Source organism: Pseudonaja textilis, chromosome 4 (assembly GCF_049901715.1).
Source record: "Pseudonaja textilis isolate UNSWEBS1 chromosome 4, rPseTex1.2, whole genome shotgun sequence".
NCBI lineage: Eukaryota > Metazoa > Chordata > Lepidosauria > Squamata > Elapidae > Pseudonaja > Pseudonaja textilis.
In genome coordinates, this window is record NC_141993.1 from 37,869,340 (window position 1) to 37,891,031 (window position 21,692).

A 21,692-nucleotide genomic window follows, 5' to 3' on the forward strand; every position below is an offset into this window, starting at 1 on the left:
TTCCTATTAGACTTGTCAGAGAGATCTTTTCTTTGCTCTTTTAGTTTTGGTGCAGCAAAACATACCTCTGAGATCATCTTTTTCTCATCTGTTAAGTACTCATATACAGACCATGTGAATATATCTGGGGGAGCCTACTGCTGTGCCAGAATGGTTTTTTTCTTCATCCTGATTGGTTGGGAGTCTTGGTCTGTGTTTATTGGTCTTGGAGTTTGCTGTGTTCTGCTTGATTGGTGTTTCTAATATCTTCTGTCTGTTTTGTGGCTCTTTTTGTATCTTGATTGGCTGGCAACATTGTGTTCCCGTATTGGAGGCTTTTACTGCAGCTTGGCTCTGAGTAAACGGACGGCTATCATTTATTAGGAAGCTAGGTTTCATCTGGGTGCCTGGTTGGGGTATGTTTGAACTGGAGGTATCAGAGGGGATCTGTTTGTGCCCAGGTGTTTGCCTGGCTTGATGAGATTCTGCCGAAACATTGCTACAACTTTAAAAAGCACAGCTACAATGATGTGGGAAAATACCCGAACAAAGCTGAATTATATATATATATATATGTGTGTGTGTGTGTGTGTGTGTGTGTGTGTGTGTGTGTGTGTGTTTCCAGTCAGAGCTCACAGCTTTTCAAAGACTGTAGCCTGGATTTCTTTCATTTTACATTCTATAAGCAATTCACCCAATACATAGAATGAATATAGGCCTGTGGTGAGCAGATATTTCATGCCATCTGAAGCTTCTTTAAAATTTAGTGTGCAATTATGACATTTCAAAATTTATTAGTCACATTCAAAGACATCACAGTTCTTTATCGCAGTGCCTACTTATATCTATATCTAAATATATACTTATGTACATTAGATGACCAAGATTTTGTAAACCAGCTAAATCACACAATATTTCTTGGTTCTCATGTGAACTTTCTCAAGGCATTGGTAATTTTATATTTTAAGTTTTTATTCTCACATCAATGTCTACTATGGGAAAAGGTTGATGACTCCTGTTTTATGTATACACTCAAAACAAGTGCATGCTAGGTTGGTTTAAAATACTATCTCCTGAAAAATTGAAGGTTCAAGAATAAGAAGAATTTTTGAGGAACGCCAAACAAGATGTTTTGCTTCCTATCCTGCAAAACTTCATCAGTTGTATTGGATGCTATGGGAGATATATCCAATACAACTGATAGAGTTTCTAGGATAGGAAGAGAAAAATAATGTTTTTTCCTCAAAAAGAAATCAGCCCAGCTGCGTTTTCAAAATAAAACCCAATTTTGATCTAACTGTGATGACTGAGAATCTTCATAGACATTTCTAGAATCAGACTATACCTGAAACCTTAGCAATACTTTCAGCATAGTTATTTTGGAGAAACTGCTGAAAAACTCCTGAGTGAACTTAATATTTCTGAGTTCTCCAGTCAAACACTCCATTTCCTGAAAATGATATTTGAAACATATCTAGCATTGGTTCTTAGTAGTTTTGTTGTGCTATAGCAGAATACACATATTTTCTTGTCTGCTGCAAACGTAATGAAATTAAAATTAATAAAGCAAGAAATATCCTTTAAAAAGCAGGTAAGCCATTCAGTGTCTCTCAAATACACAAAATACTTGCATTGTTCAGATTTGATTAATAGCAAGGCAGACACATACACTTTAATATAATATTACCTTGTCATAATTGTGCCAGACCGGACAATTTATATTGGTAGCATAGCATTGCCATTTTTAAAGATAAAACAAATAACAGTGAAAAACATTGTGCAGATTGGTTTTGGTGAAGATAGAATGCCGATAGCAACCACACAGAAATGAATTGGATCGTTACTACACATCTATTTAAATCTTATATATATATTGAAATGTCTCTGGCTACAAACTTATACAAGCTTACTTGGAAGTGAGCACTATTGTAAAGCTTCCAATTTGGTCTGTTAGAGGCCAGTACCAATTTAATATCCTCTTGGTTGATGTCACTTTGCAACAATATAAGAAACATATTTCAAAGGTTACAGACTGCAGATTCAGAAAGAATCACTGTGCATTTGAAAGATTTCAGCAATCAAACAGAGCGTGCTATCAAACTATCCTGGAGGTATGCAGTGAAATTAGCTGAAACCCACTCCTTAAATCAAATTAAGCCACTAAAGTCCAGCTTCATGTTGCCACATTTGTAAAAGTATTCCCAAATTGTTCAGAACCAAATCTGGCAATCACAATTTGTAATGTGTGAATCAGTAATCCAGAGAGCTTCAGAAAGAATAAAATTTATATAACAGATTCCCATCCAGTTTTAGCTTATGGAGAAAAAAATGGGGGGGGGAGGAGGAGGGAGAGGCGGAGAATTATAATTAAGCAGAAACTCAACAGACTTTAGCTTTATGACACAAGCAAATGATAGCAGAAGATGGATGGACAGGATCAAAGAGCTCATAAGAATATTATTGGAAGAGCTAATTATAGATAATCATCAGGGTCCAGTTGAAATGCAGACCATCTGTCCATAGTAAAGATGAGACTCAACTTGAAGGCATCTACTGGTAGATAACAGTTCCTTGAGAGATCTGAAAAGTACGTTAAACTGTTCCTTACTTTAATAACAACAACAGGCATTTTCCTTTAAATAAATAGACATTGAAAAGAACCTATCTCCAGGATATGACATGTATTTTTATCAAATTCAGCATATCTCAACCTTTCAAAGCGTGCCTGCAAATGTCACTGCATCCTATTAATGACAACTTGAATTTGTAATTTCCATCAATTAAGTAAATATTGGTCTGATCCCTGTTGATGTTTTGAGTCAGAGATACAGTAAGCAGTCTGAGTTCCAGGCTCTGTTTTTCCTCCACCTGGAGCTACTTTGTTTCTAAGTTTCACTGCATTCTCATATCCCTTTAGCCTAATGAAGAATTTCTATGCAAGCATATTAACAGAAGCATGTGGCAGTTTGTAGATTTAAACATTTCCACCTTCAGGGTTTATATATATTTTTAGTTCATTTGTGAATTAGAATGTAGTTACAATTTCAATAGTGATATTACTTAAACCAACAGCATCCCTTGTTCAACCTCAATTATGAGCGGCAGTTGATGATAGGCCATCATATTTCATGACTTCTCCATCTCCTAAAATAGCAGTCAAGTGATGTTGATTGAGAAATGAGAAGTTCAACAGAGTCATAACATGTCATCCTGTGCTAGTACCTTCATGGTATGAAAGTTAAATGAATGCCAAAACATTTTTTTTAATTTTTATTATTTGGCAAAATATATAGATTTTCCATTTGTAAGGATTAATACAATGCTTTCCAAATATTTAGATATTTTGATTCTGCTTTCAAAAATATTGTTCTATTAGTGTTAACTTGTGTAAGTGCAAGCAATTATAATATTGCAATTACAATTCTCAGGGACTATATCTCCCAGCAAAAGAAGCAGGGTTGCTATGATGATATAGCTAGTATCTGCAAATCAGTGCAAACAATAGTAACCACTGACTGAATTTCTTCCTAGATTGGTGTCTACGCAGATTCTCAGTCATCCAGGTCATGATTGTCCCAAAAGTGCTTTTTCAAGAGGCAACTGGACTTTCTGGTTTTTCTTTGAAAACATTTCAGCTCTGAAGCTGAAGAAGAGTCTTGGATACGAAGTGAAATGTCTTCAAAGAAAAACCAGAAAATCCAGTTGCCTCTTGAAAAAGAACTTTTGGGACATTCCTAGATTGATGTTACATCAGGCTTTCCAATCCAGCTTCCACATTGTTCCATTTGGCAACATTCAAATTTACTGAAATCTATCACAGGTCTAATAAGTTGGCACAAGGATGATTGTGGCAGATATAATTCAGTGTATTAGATAGATTGTGGAAAGCTGGTCAAGTTTCTATTCCCAATATGAACAAAATATTGTTTTGTCTAGTTGAGAAATATATGAGCAATAGTAATTAGTCAGTATGAATAACGTAGAATTAAAAAAAGTTTTAATAAAAATATTGGCTCAAACTACCTTTTAAGAAACAAACCCTGCAAATATTTGGCATTAATTACCTCTTCACTGTCATGCAACACAAGACAGAACTATCACAATTATTTTTTCTCCTAAACCTCACCTTGGGCAGCAGAATCTAAGTTTTCAAATATTTGGGATTCCATTTCCAATTTCCTGGGCTAAAGACACCTCAAAACCCACACTAACCTATTTTGTGGCTCTGCATCAGAAGAACACTTTAGGATAAATCGGATAAATGTTGGAAATGTCATCAGATACCTGGTTCATATTACCACATGTGGTGAACATGCTTGGATGCAAAAAGATATTGGACTATATTCCAAACATGGTTGGAAAAAATGATAAAACAACACATAGACTTTAAACCTGAGATAATTTTATTAGGTATTATACTGGAAATATATTGTAAAGAATTGAAGTATTTGATTGTAAATGTTTTGACAGTGGCTAGAATTGTATTTGCTAAGAACTGGAAAAATAAAAAAATACCTAGGCAGGAGGAAATTATTAAGAAAATCATGGACTGTGCTGAAATGAGTAAATTGACATTTGAAATTAGAGAACAAGAGGATAAACAATTTTATGTGATATGGGATTTATTTTATCAATGGTTAGATAAAAAGACATAGTAAAGAAATAGACTAGTAAGCCTTACAATGAAAGTTAATAGATTGATATAGAATACGAATATAAAATATATAACCATTGGATGAATGTATAAGATTAAATCATAATGAAAATTAGAATATCTCATATAAAATGATGGAAAAATAGTCAAATGAATGTTTAATAATTGATATTATATCAGCACAAGCTAGATCGATAAGGTGAGAATTTTTATAACTTGTGAGTAATGGTAAAAAAAGGATAGCACAAAAGACTGTAACCAACTGACACACTGTGTGTATATAACTGAAAGATGGTTTTATGTTTTTATGTTTTGTTCATATGTTTGTTGTAAAAAATAAAAACTTTGGGGAAAAAAAGAACACTTTTGTCACAAAGCACTGAAATAGCACTGTTGGCACTGTGCAAAAAATGACAACTCAACTTTAAATGCAATTCTTCAAAAAAGGAACATTAACCATTCTAGTTCATTATAAAGAATTAGATTTTGAACATTAGCTAAGAATGTAGGTATCATATTAAACATATGTACACAAACCAAACCATGAAGACTAGAGTGTTTAGAAATAACATTCCAAGGCTATTTAACATACATTTATTTCCTGATTGGTTTTTTTCTCCTCTGGAATTCAGGATGTATATAAGTCCTACCATCTAAAACTGGGAATAATGAAGGGGCAGCAACATGTGATTTACTTTTTCATCAATGTGTGCTGAAAGAGAAAATGTTCTGCTTCGAGTGACAGATACCTTGGCTGGCTTTATGTCTTATATACCACATTATGAACTAATAGGATGGAACCATTAGTGTTGGTTGCCTCAAGATAATCATAGGCTAAGACAAAATTCTCTTTTTTGTACCTACACAAGCCAAATGAATTTTATCTGAACACCAGTGCAAGGACAGCTTCTCCATTACATTAGATTAGTATACTAATCTCTGACCTCAGAAGAATATTTTCAATTACAATTTTTTTTAGCAAATAAGCCTGAACAAGTAGCAGCAAAGGAAGAGAAGTCTGAATGACTGAAAGGCTAAGGTCAGATTTTGTATGGCCATAAGTTATGAGAGTTTGCTTTAATATATGTATGGACAAACACATGCACACACACACAGTCATGCCCCTGGTGGAGACTGACTCTGAGGGAGAGGAGAAACAGCCAACAGGGAGTGGAAGTGTGGCTCCAGAGGTGGTGGAGGAGGCTGGGGAAGGGCAGAGTCTAGCTGAGCAGTCAGAGGAGGACCCAGGCCCATCCCCTATCCATCCTAGGGCACGCAAGGAGGAGAGGATCAGAGAAAAATGTGGTCTACTCGGGAGGAGAGGGCCATGATTCTATTCATGGGTTGCAGATATGAGATATTTGTGGTACGCAAATATTTGTAGCTACATTTCGGCAGAATCTCATCTGCCATCATCAGGCTTCTGTATTGTGTTTGTCTGTGTGTCAGACTTTCACAGCTGTTTCAGTTTTAAATTTTGGGCTAGCCTACTGCTGTGCCAGAATGGTTTTTTCTTAATCCTGATTGGTTGGGAGTCTTGGTCTGTGTTTATTGGTCTTGGAGCTTGCTGTGTTCTACTTGATTGGTGTTTCTAATATCTTCTGTCTGTTTTGTGGCTTTTTTTGTCTTGATTGGCTGGCAACATTGTGTTCCCATTGGAGGCTTTTAGTGCAGCTTGGCTCTGAGTAAATGGATAGCTATCATTAGTTAGGAAGCTAGGTTTCATCTGGGTGCCTGGTTGGGGTGTGTTTGAGCTGGAGGTATCGGGGGGATCTGCCCAGGTGTTTGCCTGGCTTGTGGTATGGAGATTTGTTTGCTTGTTAGTGCAGGCTTCCAAATAATTGACAGTCTGGTGGAGTCATCTATTCATGCTTTCAGGTCTTTTTTCAATCTCTATGGCTTCCCTGATAATTCTGTGGCTGGGGTTTTTTATAGTGGCTAGGGTTTTGGTGCCATTGAAGTTGATGCTATGACCTGTGGCTTTCATGTGTTGGACTAGCGAGGAAGTGTGTTCCAGCTTTTTTACTGCATTTTTGTGTTCATCCAGGCGGGTACTTATTCTTCTATTGGTCTGTCCAATGTATGTGGCTGGGCATGATGCACAGGGGACTTCATATATGTCTTCGTTATCCAGGTCCATTTTATCTTTGGGGTTTCTAAGGATGGCTGCTATTTTTCTGTCTGTTTTGAAGGCAGTCTTGATGTGATACCTGTGTAGTATCTTGCTGATTTTGTCTGTAGTACCTCTTATGTAGGGCAGGACAGCTGTTCCATAGGTCTGTTCAGCTTCTAGGTCTCCGTTATGTCTCAGTGTGTTTTTGTGGATCAAGCTGGTGATTTTGCTTTAGTGGAAGCTGTTAGCTGTCAGTACTTTAGTCAGGGTGCATAGTTCAGTCTTTATGTGTGTCTTCTCTGCCAGGCGTTTGGTTCTAGTAATTAGTGTTTTAGCCATGGAGTTTATCTGTGCTGGGTGGTGATGGGATTGGGCGTTGAGGTAGCGGTTGGTGTGTGTTTTCTTCTGGTATATGGTGTGTCCTAGTGTGCCATCTGTTTTTTTGTAGATTAGTACATCTAGGAATGGTAGTTGGTTGTTTGTTTCCGTTTCCATGGTGAATTTGATTTTGGGGTGTGTGCTGTTTAGGTGTGTTAGGAAATTGTTTAGGTTTTCTTTTCCATGGGCCAAATCACAAATGTGTCATTGATGTATCTTCACCATAGTTTGGGTTTGTGAGTGGCATTGGCTAGGGCTCTGGATTCGAATTCTTCCATGAACAGGTTTGCAATGACGGGTGATAGTGGTGATCCCATAGGGGCTCCTTCAATTTGCTTGTATCTTTGTCCTTTGTCTATGAAATATGTGTTGGTTAAGCGGTGTTCTGTTAGTTCCATGAGGTGTTTGGGTGGTTGGTATTTATTTTTGATGATATCGACAGTTTCTTTTATTGGGACTTGAGTGAATACTGAAAACACGTCGAAACTTACAAGCAGATCTTCTTCCACGTGTAGATCTTTGATCATTTCCAAGACGTGGTATGAATTTTGTACATGTGAAGCTGCTGCTTCAGCATGGGGCTGTAGCTGCTTTGCTAGGTATTTGGCTAGGTTTTGTAGCTGTGCTCCTCTGGAGCTGACTATGGGTCTGAGAGGTATGCCTTCTTTGTGTATTTTTGGGAGGCCGAATATTTAGGGGCATCTGGGAGATTTTTCTCTTGGGATGATTGTCTGTTGGATCTGTTTGCTCATGTGGCTGGTTATAATTTTCTTCTTGGTTATTTTTTCCAGATATGTGGTTGGGTCCGTGTTTATGGGTTTGCATGTGGAGTACTGGAGTAGGTCTGTCAATTTTGTTTCGTAGTCTTTTCTATCTATTATTACTGTGGCATTACCTTATCTGCTGGAAGTATGATTATGCTGCTGTCGTTCCTTAAGGCTTGCAGGGCTTTTAGTTCCTCTTTGTGCAAGTTGCTTTTGGGTGGTTTGCTTGTGCATAGGATGTTAGTGACTTGGTGTCTTATTCTATCAGCTTCATCTGTATTTAATTTAGTTAGGCTGGATTCCACTCCACATATGATGGATTCTGTGGGGATTTTTTGGGGTGCTATAGCATAATTGAATCCTTTGCTTAGGACATCTGTTTCTGTTTTGGTGAGTTCTCTGTTGGAAACGTTATATACTATTTGTTTCAGGTGTTGTTGTGAGTTGTTGGGGGCTTTCTTGTCATGTTCTAATTTCTTTAGTTTCTTCAGGAGTTTGTCATTTTTGTAAGTGGTTTCAGTTTCAGCTCTCCAAGTTGTAAGTTGTTTTATCTTGTCCCAAAGTAGAGGGTGGATTTTGTTGCTCAATTTTAGAGGTATAATTAGGAAACCTTTGTTTAACTGATCGAGTTGGAAACTCTTTCTCGTTCCTGAGCAGAGCCATTTCCGTTCTTTTCAGGATATGTTTAATAGCTGCTGTGCTGTGACGAAATGTTAATTTGAAGCAGGTCGGTGTTGCATTGTTGTCTCTGCAGCTGCGTAGGAATTTGAGGTCACATAGTATTCCTGCTCTTTTAACTTCAAATTCCTACGCAGCTGCAGAGACTATAATAAGTAAAAGCAATTTTTATATCATATTCATTATAATCAAATCCAGGAAGATATCAATAAATCCACTAAAGATCACCCAGAGTAACAACGTATCCCATTTTTTCCCAATCAATAAAGTGATTTTATAGTCTCTTTATTTATTTTATAAAGAGCATTCTTCTCCTGTATCCATTCACGATTATTGGTCCTTGTTACAAATTTCTTTAGCATTTTAAATTCTTTAATTTCTTTTGCAAATCCAAAATTGGGAAATTATTCTCTGGAATTTTTAAAAATTTCCTTCTTGATTTTCAGAACCTCATCCAATGTATCCGGTAAGAGTTTTTTGTTCAGATTCTTCCTTGGTATTTGCTTGAGGGCACATTGAAGTGTACTGTAAAAAGTTTGAATTCATCCTCATTTGAGTCTACATTTGGTGCATAGAATTATAGTATGATGTTGAATGGCTTGCCTTGAATTTGGATATTATGCAATCTCTGTATGCTCTGTGATTCTCAACACATTTATCCACTTCTTTGCTTACACAGAATGCAATTCTTTTTCATTTGATGATATCATTTCCAGATAAATAAAACCATAAAATCATCTCATTTAAATTGACCATTGCCTTAGTGTAACTCACCGATATCAAGGATGTCTATGTTAGCTCTAATCATTACTCTTTTTACAATTTTGAGTTTCCCAAGGGATATGCCTCTAATAATATCTCTACAGTGACATTAACTAGTAGCTTTATATTCTGTTGCCTTTTATTGCTATTGTCTTCCATTATTCTAAGCATCAGGATCTTTTCCAATGACTTTTAGCTTCACATTATATTCCCAAAACATTTGGTGTTTAGTTCTTCCAGGAAGAAGACTGGTTCATGTCATCTAGTTTTGAAGGATTGTTTGTTCTGGCAGTCCATGTATTCTCAATAGTTTTCACCAGCATCATAATTCAAAGACATCCATTCTGCTTTATCCAGCCTTCTGATGTTCCAGCTTTCATAACCATATGTTGCAATTGGAAACCTTAGGAGAATAAAGCAATAACAACAGCTCTACACTACATATAAACTAAAATTTGGCTCCTTTACTGAATAATGTGTTTGTGAACAAAACAATACTTGCTTTTTACTTCGGAGATTAACAATGTATAAAATTAATACACACATGGTTGGAAAAAATGAGAAAAAGCATATAGACTTGAAACCAGAGATATTTTTATTGGGAATTTTACCTGAAATATACAGTAAAGAATTGAAATATTTGATTGTAAATGTATTAACAGCAGCTAGGATCGTATTTGCTAAAAACTGGAAAAATGAGAAACTACCAACAGGAGGAAGTTATTAAGAAAATATTGGAATGTGCTGAAATGAGTAGATTAACATTTGAAATCAGAGAACAAGAAGATAAACGATTTTATAAAATTTGGGATCTATTCTATCAATGGTTAGACAATAAAACATGGTAATGAAATATGTAGATTTTTAGAACATAATGAATATATAAAGATGTATTTTTTATTATATCTACAAAATGATTATAGGATAGATTTGAGATGATGATATGAACGGTCATAAAACAAATTAAGTAAAATATGGATTATCTTGTAAAACATGAATGAATAATAGTATAGTCAAATGATTGATTAACAATTATATTATTTAGGAATATTTGATTGACAATATGAGAACATATACAATGTAATTGTAAGTAAAGACTATGAAATGGAAGCACAAAACAATTTGTAAACCAACCCACACACTGTATGTAGATATATGGAAGATAGCTTGATGTTTTAATGTTGTGTTTGTCTAAGTTTGTCTTAAAAACAATAAAACTTAAAAAAAAACAATGTATAAAATTAATATAAACTTTTGTTGTCTTTGATTGTACTAAGGGTCAAAGTTATTTTAATATACACTTAATATAGTATTTAATTTTTTTTCCATAAATCAGGAGTCCCCATTCTTATCTTGCCATTCTCAGTGGTTCCATAATTATAAGATGCTTTAAATTACAATTGGTGCTAATTGTGGGGATGTGATGGAGCAATGGCTTAATGATACTAGAACTGTTGACCAGAAATGCTCTGAATTCTAGTGGTTTGAGCCCGGCTCTGTGAGACAGGGTAAGCTTCAGAGGCTTGGTCCCTGGCTCCTGCCTAGGGAAGAGTTCAAGCATGTAATATTAAAAGCAAATAAATGGGTATCACTTCAGTGGGGAAATCCTAGCTGTATTACATGGAGAGTGAAAGCTGGACCTGGCAAGGCACAAGGCAACACAACATGAGGAGGCATAAGGCAAGATCAGAGGAGGAGCATGGAAGAACCAGAAATCTGAGCACCTAATCTGACTGTTTAAGAGTCATCTACCTGCAGTGCATCAAGGATAGGCACACAGTGTTGAACAGAATGAACTAGCAATTTAAGCTGTCAGGACTGCATTATGTATCTAGCATGTGTAGATCTCCCTGACATTGCATGCCCTGTGCTTAACAAGTAAGTGCTATCTGTAACATGAAGAATTTAGATCAGGAATTAATGGATTCTGAGTTTGTGGGATCTAGTTATTTTAAAATAATGCTGATACAAACCATCAGAATGGGGTTAAAATAATGGGATGCAATGGGAAGAAAAGTGGAAACATTTACCTTTTCATATTATAGATTCTTTAAAACTGACATCCACATCCAAATTACAACAGGGCAGGCATTCTTGCACAAACTTCTTAAGCTGCCAAGAAAGCTGCCCAAATATTTGCTCAGTGGCAATTAACGCTCCCATTTTATAAGTTATCAACAATGAAATTAAATTTTATAAGTTATTAACAATGAAACATAAGACCTGAGTAAAGCAGACTTTTCAAAATTGACAATTTTATCAGTTATTGTTAAATCTTACTAGAGATTAAAAAGGCATTGCTGTACTACAAAATAACCAGTTTTAGTTTCAGATACTAATCAATGTACTTTCTGGAAATCCTGCCTAAATAAGTAGCAGAAAACTCAGAAAACTCAGTCAAAACCATGAAACAGAAAACCAAATCAATTTCAAACTTTAAAAGAGCATGCCATGCAGAATTCAAAGCAAAAGTGATGAAGGAGTTCCTACAGACAAGCATCAGCAATATCACTATTATTTTTCGAATAACAAATCCTGCGTGCACTTCAATAGAGAAAATCCTACGTTTTTGTTAGTTAATAATACTAAACACAAAAATATAAAAAATAGTAGAAGGAAAAAAGGGGCGGGGAGAAGGGAAGGAAAAAGTGTAGGGAAGGAGGAAAAAGAAAGAAAATGTGTTGACTTCCAACTCCTTTGGGTACAGTAAAATAAGATCATAGTATCAAACTTCAGGTTTTTTTACTTTTACATAATAGTATAAACTAGCCATTTCTATATGAATAAACTTATCTAATCAATAAAACCCAAAATCAAAGTTTCATTTTTTTCCACCTCAAGGACAATGTCCAGAAACAGTTTCCAAGTAGAAACAAAAAGTTTTTTTTCTTTAATCAAAGCAGTCAATTTGGCCATGTCTGCCAAATCCATCAACTTTTGCAGCCATTCATCCATTGTGGGAATCAATGTTTTCTCCCATTTTTGTGCATAAAGTAATCTTGCTGCCATCAACATATATAACAGGAAATCCTACGTTTATTTAGAAATAAGAAGTAGGACTTTTAGTTCTAATGAAAGTTACTTTTAAAAATTAGCTTAGAATTGTCTACTTTCTGTCCCTTTATTGATTCATCTTTATTTTGGCTGATGGATTTAAGAACCAGTTGTTTAATTTTTCAATACACGTTTCCTGAGTGGTGAGCTTGCAAAATGTTCACTTTCATTTTGCAGATAAGTTTCCCAAATTGATTCCTTAATGCATCCCAAAGGATTAATCTATCAGTAAGTCCCAGATGTTCTTTTCATATTCCACAAAGAGAATAGCTTAAAAGGGAAATATTCAAAAATAATCTAGAATTAACTATTTTGTAATTCTTAAATTTCAGAGAGACATTGGAGCATGGTCTAAGACTGTAGTGTGTCCACCGTACAATGCATGATGTCATCCACCAAAGCAGAAATAAAAAATTAATCTAAAATCATTTTGGAGTTTTCCCACTAATTTTATTGAAGATTATATTATATAAATAAAATAAATACAACCTACATGGTACAGAAAAATACAGAAAAAAAGAAAATAAAAATATTGATCTCTCGATTTGCATCTGCCTAAACATATTGATTAATTGATTATGTGTCACCAAGTCATTTTTTTTTACTCCTAGCAACCACATAGATAGCTCAGTTCTTGATGCAAAGAACAGCAATATCCTGTTTTGTCTCAATACTTTCGGATGTAATTAATTACTTTGCAAACAGAAACAAAAAATAACAGAAGGAAAAGAGAAAAATATGTTTACATTATACTATTAATATATGTTTAGATTAATTTGTCTAACTTAAGACACAAGGATTAAATACATACTGTTTTGTATCTGTACCACATATGGAACTACTTTATCAGTGAAGATTCGGGGGGGGGGGGGTTTGTAACCATTTTTATAACAGTCAGCAGGGTTCCATGGTCACATGATTACCATTTGCATCTTGACAGCCAGTTTCCAACAATGAAGAAGTTGCATGATATCTTCTATAATCATCATCATCCTCTTTTAACGACCTAATAATTCCTTGCGAGTCTGGGCAACTGAATGGAACTGAGTGTAAACTGGTCGGATGCCCTTCCTGTCGCCAATGCAGAGGGTTTTTTAGCAGATATATTCTCAGTGTGCTCAGAGAGAGAAATATCGGCCTCTACCTAGGATTAAACTCACAACAACCTCCTGATTGTAAGGTGAGAGTTCCACCTCTAGGCCACCACACCACTCACAATATCATCTTTAATGACCATGGATAATTGGCTTTAACAACCACAATGGAGGTAATGTTGTAAGCCTTTTGTGGGCATGTGATAACTCACTTAACAATAGAAGTATCACTTCTAATTGTGGTCATTAACCAAAGACTACCTACACAAAAAAATTTATTTTTCAATTTCAATTTTTAAGAATGTGTTGCTGTAAAAGCTTTTTATCTTTCCATCTTAGTATGACAGTGTTAAATAACTCAATTTCAGTGATTAATTTTCTCTGAATATATATACTGTCAAATTCTTCAACAAACTTTGGATGATTTTCATTAATTTATATGTCTTTATTACTGGAGTCGGGAGGGGGAATTTAATTAGATTGGTATGAGGATAAACTTAAATATAAGAATACAATAAGTTCTGAACCACAAAAGTAGCATGTTATTAGATATAAACAGTGCTTGTCTTCATCGACGAGCATTTTAATTTACTGCTTCTCTAAGGCTTTTCATATAAAGCTTCAAACTGTGGCGAAAATTGTGATTTGATTTTCTTTTAACCACAGCTGATCTTCCTTGGCATAAAAATAAAGCTTTCGTAATTCTATAATGTTATCTGCAACAAAAGTTAATCTTCTCCTGCTAAAATTTTATTTTTAAAATTATTTTTTCTGATAGTATCTCCTGGGTAGAACAATGAAACTTTCATGTCAAATACCACAAAGAAGTCACATTTTTAATTATCTATAAACATTCTGAGGTCATTTCTGCAGGAATCATCAAAAAAAATCTTTTTAAAATTAATCTCCTGTTAAAGGCTTAAGACAAGGTGCTGCTTTTCTTCGTTCCAAAGTACTTGTAAATTATCAGTGTCTATTTTAGTAATGCTCTTCACTAATTTATATAACTGAGCTATATATTTAAGGGTCCCCTGAGAATGTTCCTATGTACGCCCAATAATTTCAAAAGCTGCCAGTGTATTAGATCCAAACTGAGCGATCAATTCTTTTTTAACTGGCTATATATTCCATGAAGAATTTTAGGCATCCAAATTATGTTTGCAGTTACTCAAAAATTAAAAATAATACAATGCAGAACTGCATTGTGGTGGTTCTCTGGCAGCAAGTGAGGACAGCTGAGGATAGCGAGGACTCAGATGAGCGCCCAGGACCATGAGGGAGTAGAGTGCTGCCTTCAGAGAGTGTGGGGGCAGGCAGCAGCAATGAGGAGGTTCCCGAGGAGCCTGTGCCAAGTGCATGTGCGCACAGGGCTCCTTGCAGGAAAGAGAAGCTGCAGCAGCACAGGCGACTCAGGAGTAAGGCTGTAAGGTAATGGCCCCTCCTTCAAGAAGATAAAAGCCAGCTGTGAATTGGATGTTCTTTGCAGGAAGCAAAGATGTTTTGAAACTTGAGCCTTGTGGACATTGCAATATCTTAGTTGGTATTCGAAGACTCTTGTGTTGTAAAATACTATTTCTAGGTAACCTTATCTGTTATTTTTGGCAGTGTTGCACAGTTTTGGTGAGGCTCAGGCTCATCAAAGTTAATTTGATTAGTAATCAAATAATTTGATTAGTTTGCAGCAGCCTTTTAACTGGGGATGTGTAAGAATCATTAAAAGGTTTCTGCTCCCTTTGGTTCGTGTTTGTTTTGTTGGAAAAGAGTTTGGGTCAGAACACTTGGCCATTCCAAGGTTTGGAAACTTCAAGCCCTATAATTCCACAGCCAGCATGATGAGAATTCTGGGAGTTGAAGTTCACATATCTGTAAATTGCAAAGTTTGGGGAAAACATCTGAATCATTCTCTGAAAGATGGTGATTTGAGATGAATGTGCTCTTCTGCTTCCCAATGCCACTATCTTGATTGGCTTCAGTCATAGTTTGTGCTAATAGCAATAGCACTTAGACTTATATACCACTTCATAGTGTTTTACAGCTCTCTCTAAGTGGTTTACAGAACCAATATAATGAAGAAATTTGTCCAATAATGATCTGTGTTTTCGCCAAATAATGTGATTCAAGAAACCTCTGCAACCAATGGTTCCTTAATCATTAGCCTTTAATGTATATGTGATGTTTTTTCACTGCATGTGATATTTGTGTGTTATTCAGTTTTCTCATAAAGTATGCATGTTTCAATCATGCTTTTGAAGTCTGTATTAACTGAGCCAGTGTTATTTTATGGGGGATGCATTTGCAGATCACGTGAGTGCATTAGAACCCTTTCTTAGTATATTTAACTGCAATGTTAACTAAAATTGACTAGAACATTCTGAACTTCAGTTCTTGATCTTATGTGTCTTATCTAGGATCAGATCCTGCTAAATATGAATTACTGAATTACTATTCCAGGATTTTGTGAATATAAACTGTGCTTAAAGTTGATCTGATTTCTTAAAGTAACTTTTTTTGTCACAAATTACCTACAGGCATGTTTTATAAAAGCATTGGGGAACCATACAGACAGGAACATGTCTGGTGGACAAGAAAAAACACGCAACGTATCTGTTCCTTATGTACCTGTATACGAGATGTCCCAATGAAAGTATCAAAGGGCAAAATTTGCATCCTGAGATCACAAACATTTTAGCATCACCGTGGTTAGGAATGTTTGTCTATGAGCATTAACTTTGTCCAATGAGCCACTGCACAAAAGTGAATTTACCGTCCAGATTAGGTTTATCACATTAGGTTTCAAATATGTTATTATTGCTAGCTATAGCTGTTCTATCTATATTGCTATGTATGTTTTATTACTAGTTGGATAGCTTCAAATTAGCTTGCCCAAGGGCTGCAGATTCATAACATGATTGGTTCTCTCCAGAAGCACCAACAAACTTTGCAGTGTTGCAAAGAAGCAAACTGGATAATCTATTTCTTTACAGGTGGTGAGAGGACAAAAATATACTATAGCGTTATATATATAAAACACAGAAGTAATGCTCAGCCTTCTTTCATTTTCATTTATCCTTAAGATGCAACAAAATGTAATACAATGAGGTGGAAATGAAATAAAATAGAAAAAGAAATACTTCGGAAAGAAACTGCACTGATTTCTTTTTTCATTTCTGCAATTTTCACATAAGAACATTTAAGAAAGTAAAGATCTTCCTGGAGAATGTAAACTGTGTACAAAAAGCTGTTGCACACAACAGTATATGGAATGTTTTCTTTTTATGAATGCCATTATTAACAAGAGTTATCTATTTGCAATGTGTTCAGAGAACTTGGATAAGTACCATCTTAGGTGACAAAATGCTATGTAATGCAAATCAGTCTTTATCTGATATAAATTCTAGGTTCAAAGAGGCCTACAATTCAAGATTTGAAGGCAACCAGATTCAGTTTAAACAAAGTCAAGATTCAATCCAATAGACACAGAGGCCATATGATTCAATGGAGAAATCATACAAATTCCTTGAATGGTAGGGACATAAAAGCAGGATGATAGAACCCTTTAAGAATTTAACTTTACAAAAAAAATTTCAGATAGCGTCAAGGATTTCACAATTATGTATCAAAATTATTACATCTACATTTTTCAGGCAGAATTAGAAGGCATAAAAAGGAACCCTTGCGTAAGGATAGATAAAATGCATTGAATGTATTGAACTAATGTGGATTTTCTCAATTAAATGAGTATTTTCAAATATTGTGTACAAATAATAAGCCAGACTGTCTTCCTTTCTCTGACCATTTGCAGTTCTGAACTGGTAAGTTAATTAGCAAAAGTCATTGGCCAGCTATTTATCTCATTTTTAGAGAACCAATTGCAGCATTCAAGCTTACCTTCAGTTTTATCAACACATAAAAAAGAAAAACTGGAATAGTAAAAACCAGTAGAAAGTCTACTGAAATTCCAAAAATGCTTTCAGTTTTCTCTGGGGAAAAAATGATTATCTGTAGTCTTAAATTATTGTTGAGATTCAATTTGAGGGGAGGTCAATCAAATCCTAAAATTGAATCAACTTTTCAAAGTTTCATACAGCCCCAATAGCTAATAAAACTTTTCAGTTTTCAGTTAAAAAGTTTTCAGTTAAAAAATTTAATAGCTCTAGACTTATGTTTATCAAGTTAGAGAATATAGACCAACCATTATTAAATTCAATATTGTGACTATATCTCTTTCCTAATAACAATATGACTCATACTGTTCTTCTTCTTTCTATATGTACATATAACATAAATATCTAAACTTTATAAATTAAAGACTCAAAGAGTAGCATGCAGATTATACCCCATTTTTCTTTTTACTAATTCTCATTACATCTGATGAAAGAGAATCTGATTTTCAAATTTATTTCAGAGAAGATAAATTCTCATGGGCAGAATGTGGTATCTATAAATGTATTTCGATGCAAGGTAGTCAAAGATGTGTGTGATGTTTTCTGTGCTCCGTCATGTAATCATCTCTCTCAATAATTTTCAGTCTCTCCACATTTCAGTTAAATCCCACAGGAAGATATAAAACATGAGCTTCTTCATATTTTATTTCGCTTTTCAGAATGAGAAGTGTGAACAGCGAAGGAAGCTTCACAGTGGCAGGCAGATATTTTATAAAAGACAAGAATGCTGTTAATAATACCTTCTGTCAGCCCCAAAATCAAACCTAGACAATTTTTTCCCATGATCTCAAGAATTATGGGATACATGATTCCCAACCACCAAATTGTTTCCTTAATGGTATAAATAGAGGAATGGTCATCCAATGTCTAGCTACTGTACATAAAAGGATTAAATTTTTCAAATAATTTTATTACATTTTACAAAGCATATACATAAAAAAACATTAACAATCAAAAGAAATGATAAAGATTCAAAAGATTATAGGGATAAAATTGTGAAAAAGTATAAAGAAAGAGCACGAAAACACAAATAAATATTAAGAATGTTTTCGAATTTCATCCAAGGATACAAAGAACGCTTACACTTGACTCTTAGTTTATGACTTTAAGAAAATGTCCCTTTTCCTCCCCAACAGAAAAACATCTACAATGTTATTTCCAGTGGCTCTAGTCTAGAAAATTCCATGCCCTTCTGATTTATGTCATACAATATAAGCCATGTAGATTGCTGATATTAAGCCCTCTGCCTTTGTAATCTCTTGTCTGATATTCATGTCTGTCTCCTTGTTTTGTGTTGTTTTTGTTCTGGTTTTCCCAGTAAGCTGGTTTTGATGTCTGATGATATTAAATGTATAAAAGCAAGCAATACCTTTGCCAGCTGCTTTGAGTGGCTTCCATGCTAGCTCTGATCTGGATGCAATGATTAACTGGGAGTGTGTTGGGTGCACACTAAACTGGAAATTTACCACAGAAATTTTCCAAAATGAAGTATAAAAAAAATAAGGTTTTCTTTTAATTAATACAATTAATTTGTTTAATTTGTGATACAATTTGTTTCAACAACACGGGGTTGATGTAGTTTTTATCTGACACAATAGAGCAGATATTCTAATTTCCTAAATTGTTCTCCTATTTGAAAGCAAAAAGATGCACTGGAATATGCAGGGGTATATAGTATGTACCTATCTTATTGTTAAACCTTCTTTTTTTTTGGCCCTGGAGCTGCAAAGCTTCTTTTTACTTTGAATCCAAAGGGCAACACAGCTCTATTCCCTATATTCTTGAAGGTCTAACATAACATAATTTAATAAATGCTTGTAAATAACAGTTATATGCATGTTATTTTGTGTTGAGTCTGTCTTTTCATCCACAAATAAAGAGTTATGGTGCATTGAGGCATATATAATGTCAAGAAGTACTTTAAGTTATGGCCACTCTGCATTTTTTATAAATAAAACTATTGCTGCAATTCCACAAATGACAATAATTCACCGACCAATTTGATCAATTGACTTAGTTCATACACAACACATTGTACCAGCCTTTCCAGCAAAAAAAATCTGCTTCTGCTATCAAATTTGGATTATTTCACTTTTCTTAAAATTGCACAATCATAAAGTTCAATCTAAAGTTTGCATGCTATTACAAACCATATTTTTATGGGATTCTTCCTTTAATATAGAAGGAGGAAGAATTCAGTATTATCCATAGCTGAATCCTAAAGCCTTTCAATTTGTATTTTCAATTTATTTATGTCATATATGCCAATTCCAAGATTGTACCTCTGGGAAATCATCCAGTACATACAGACAAAAATGTCACTCATGTCTGAACAGAAGATAAACATGTTATGATATGAACTGAAGTCAGGAAAATAAAAACCTTTTTTTAACAAGAATCTTGAGACAACTGAATGGAAAACGAGGTGGAAAACTTCCCCCAATTCTCCAAAACAGTATATTCAATTTTGGAAGATATGTTTTAGTAAGAAAGAAACTGGTATTAATGAAACTTTATAAAATTGTGACTCACTAAATAAAATTTCAGAAAATGTGAGGGATGTCCATTGAAATAAACACACATTTCCTATGATGTTATCTTTAATACCTTGAGAATTCAGGTGTGCATTTACAGTTACATTTGTGTAGGCACATCTTCTGAATCATTTCCAGAGCCAAATGAGCTCAAATCAATGGTAATTCCTAAAAAAAAACACCAAAGTTACAAAAAAATCTGCAAACAAATACACTTAGGGAAAATTATATTTTAAAAAACCCTAAAGTACCCAAAATGTATTCATTATTCACAGTGCATGTGAAAAAACAGAACTGATCACATATAGGAGGGGGATAGCAATGGTATTAGGAAAGTAATAGGTCAGGTAGGTGAAACACAGTAAATGTATTTACTTATTTATTTATTAATGTTTTATACTGCCAATCTTCCATCCAAGACAACTCTGGGAGTACTCTAGGAACAAAAAAAATTTTTAAATATAAGGAACAACACTAATATCTCAGGGAAGATGGGAAAATAGTAAGGCAATGAAAATAAAACAGCCACTCAGTTTTATTTGGTTCTTTCTTTTCCAACAAGAGGGGTTTTTTTCCTATCAGGAAATGGTGAACTGGGATGTAGGAGTAGGAAAGGAACTTGTCATGGATAGAAATATGGTCAGATAATGTAGCTCCATGAAAAAGTTAGCTAAGAACTAAATCCAAAAAGGGCACATAGAAGAGACTGGAAAAGAATCAAGTCATGTAGAGGAATATTATAATGTTCAGTTCTATAACATTAGAGTGTTATAGGTGCTATCAAGAAAGCTACATGAGTGGGGATTGGCAAAGAATGCCAAAAACAGTTCTTTGTGCAATGTGAAGAAAAAGATAAAAGAGCAAACAATGAAAGTTGAGATCATAAAATTCTCCTTTACTTTGAATGGGTGTATATGGACAACTGAACTGCATTATAGCAGTAGCAATAGCGCTTAGACTTATATACTGCTTCACAGTGCTTTACAGCCCTCTCTAAGCGGTTTACAGAGCCAGCATATTGCCCCCTACAATCTGAGTCCTCATTTTACCCACCTTGGAAAGATGAAAGGCTGAGTGAACTTTAAGCCTATGTAACACACACACACACACACACACACACACATCTCTACAGTCCAAGAAACTAAGAATGTCTCTTCTGAGATGATTGCCACATCCTCAGGCCTTCTGCAGACTCAGCTGCTGCTTATCTGACTTTTGTCTATTGCTCTTCCTCCTGTCTCCTAAGTAAGTCCCCCAACATATCATTATACTTGCTGACAGTTTTGTCTGAACATTAGCTCTGAGGAATCCTGGAGCACTGGTGAAATGTCAGATGATGTTTAAAGGCCTTCTCTATCTTAAAAAAACATCAAAATGAGGAACCAGGACACTATAGTACAGTCACCCCAAAATCCTTGCCTAGGAAGTTTCAGTAACAGTTCTTCAAGAATTCAATCTGTAAGCATCCAGGGAAAAATGTGGCAATTACCACATATCAAGATAGATATGGCAAGTACTATACAACTTTTGTCAGATAATCTCATTTTTCGATCCAGTTTATAAGATTACTGTAGATATAACTATATTTCTGCAAAATATCTTCTGATATTCTAATTACTATCCTTAGATGAGTATGGCTGGATGGCATGAAGTAAACTGGATACATGGCTAGCTATGGAGTCAATTAACTAGAAGTAGTCTTCTCTGATTTATTTTGCTCAAATGAAAGCCACACAGC

At 34.9% G+C, this 21,692-nt stretch overlaps 1 protein-coding gene across 3 annotated transcripts in view; it reads right to left on the reverse strand.

Moving 5' to 3' along the window:
* The window catches only part of PLPP4 (phospholipid phosphatase 4), a 122,954-nt gene that overhangs the window by 88,615 nt on the left and 12,647 nt on the right, over nucleotides 1-21,692 (reverse strand). The window contains exon 1 of one of the 3 annotated variants that reach the window (XM_087932643.1): nucleotides 66-104. The exons of the other annotated variants lie outside the window; for them this stretch is intronic. The gene's annotated coding sequence lies outside the window, so the exon portion shown is untranslated. Of the gene's footprint in view, nucleotides 1-65; nucleotides 105-21,692 lie in introns of those variants that run through there. 3 annotated transcript variants of the gene reach the window in all.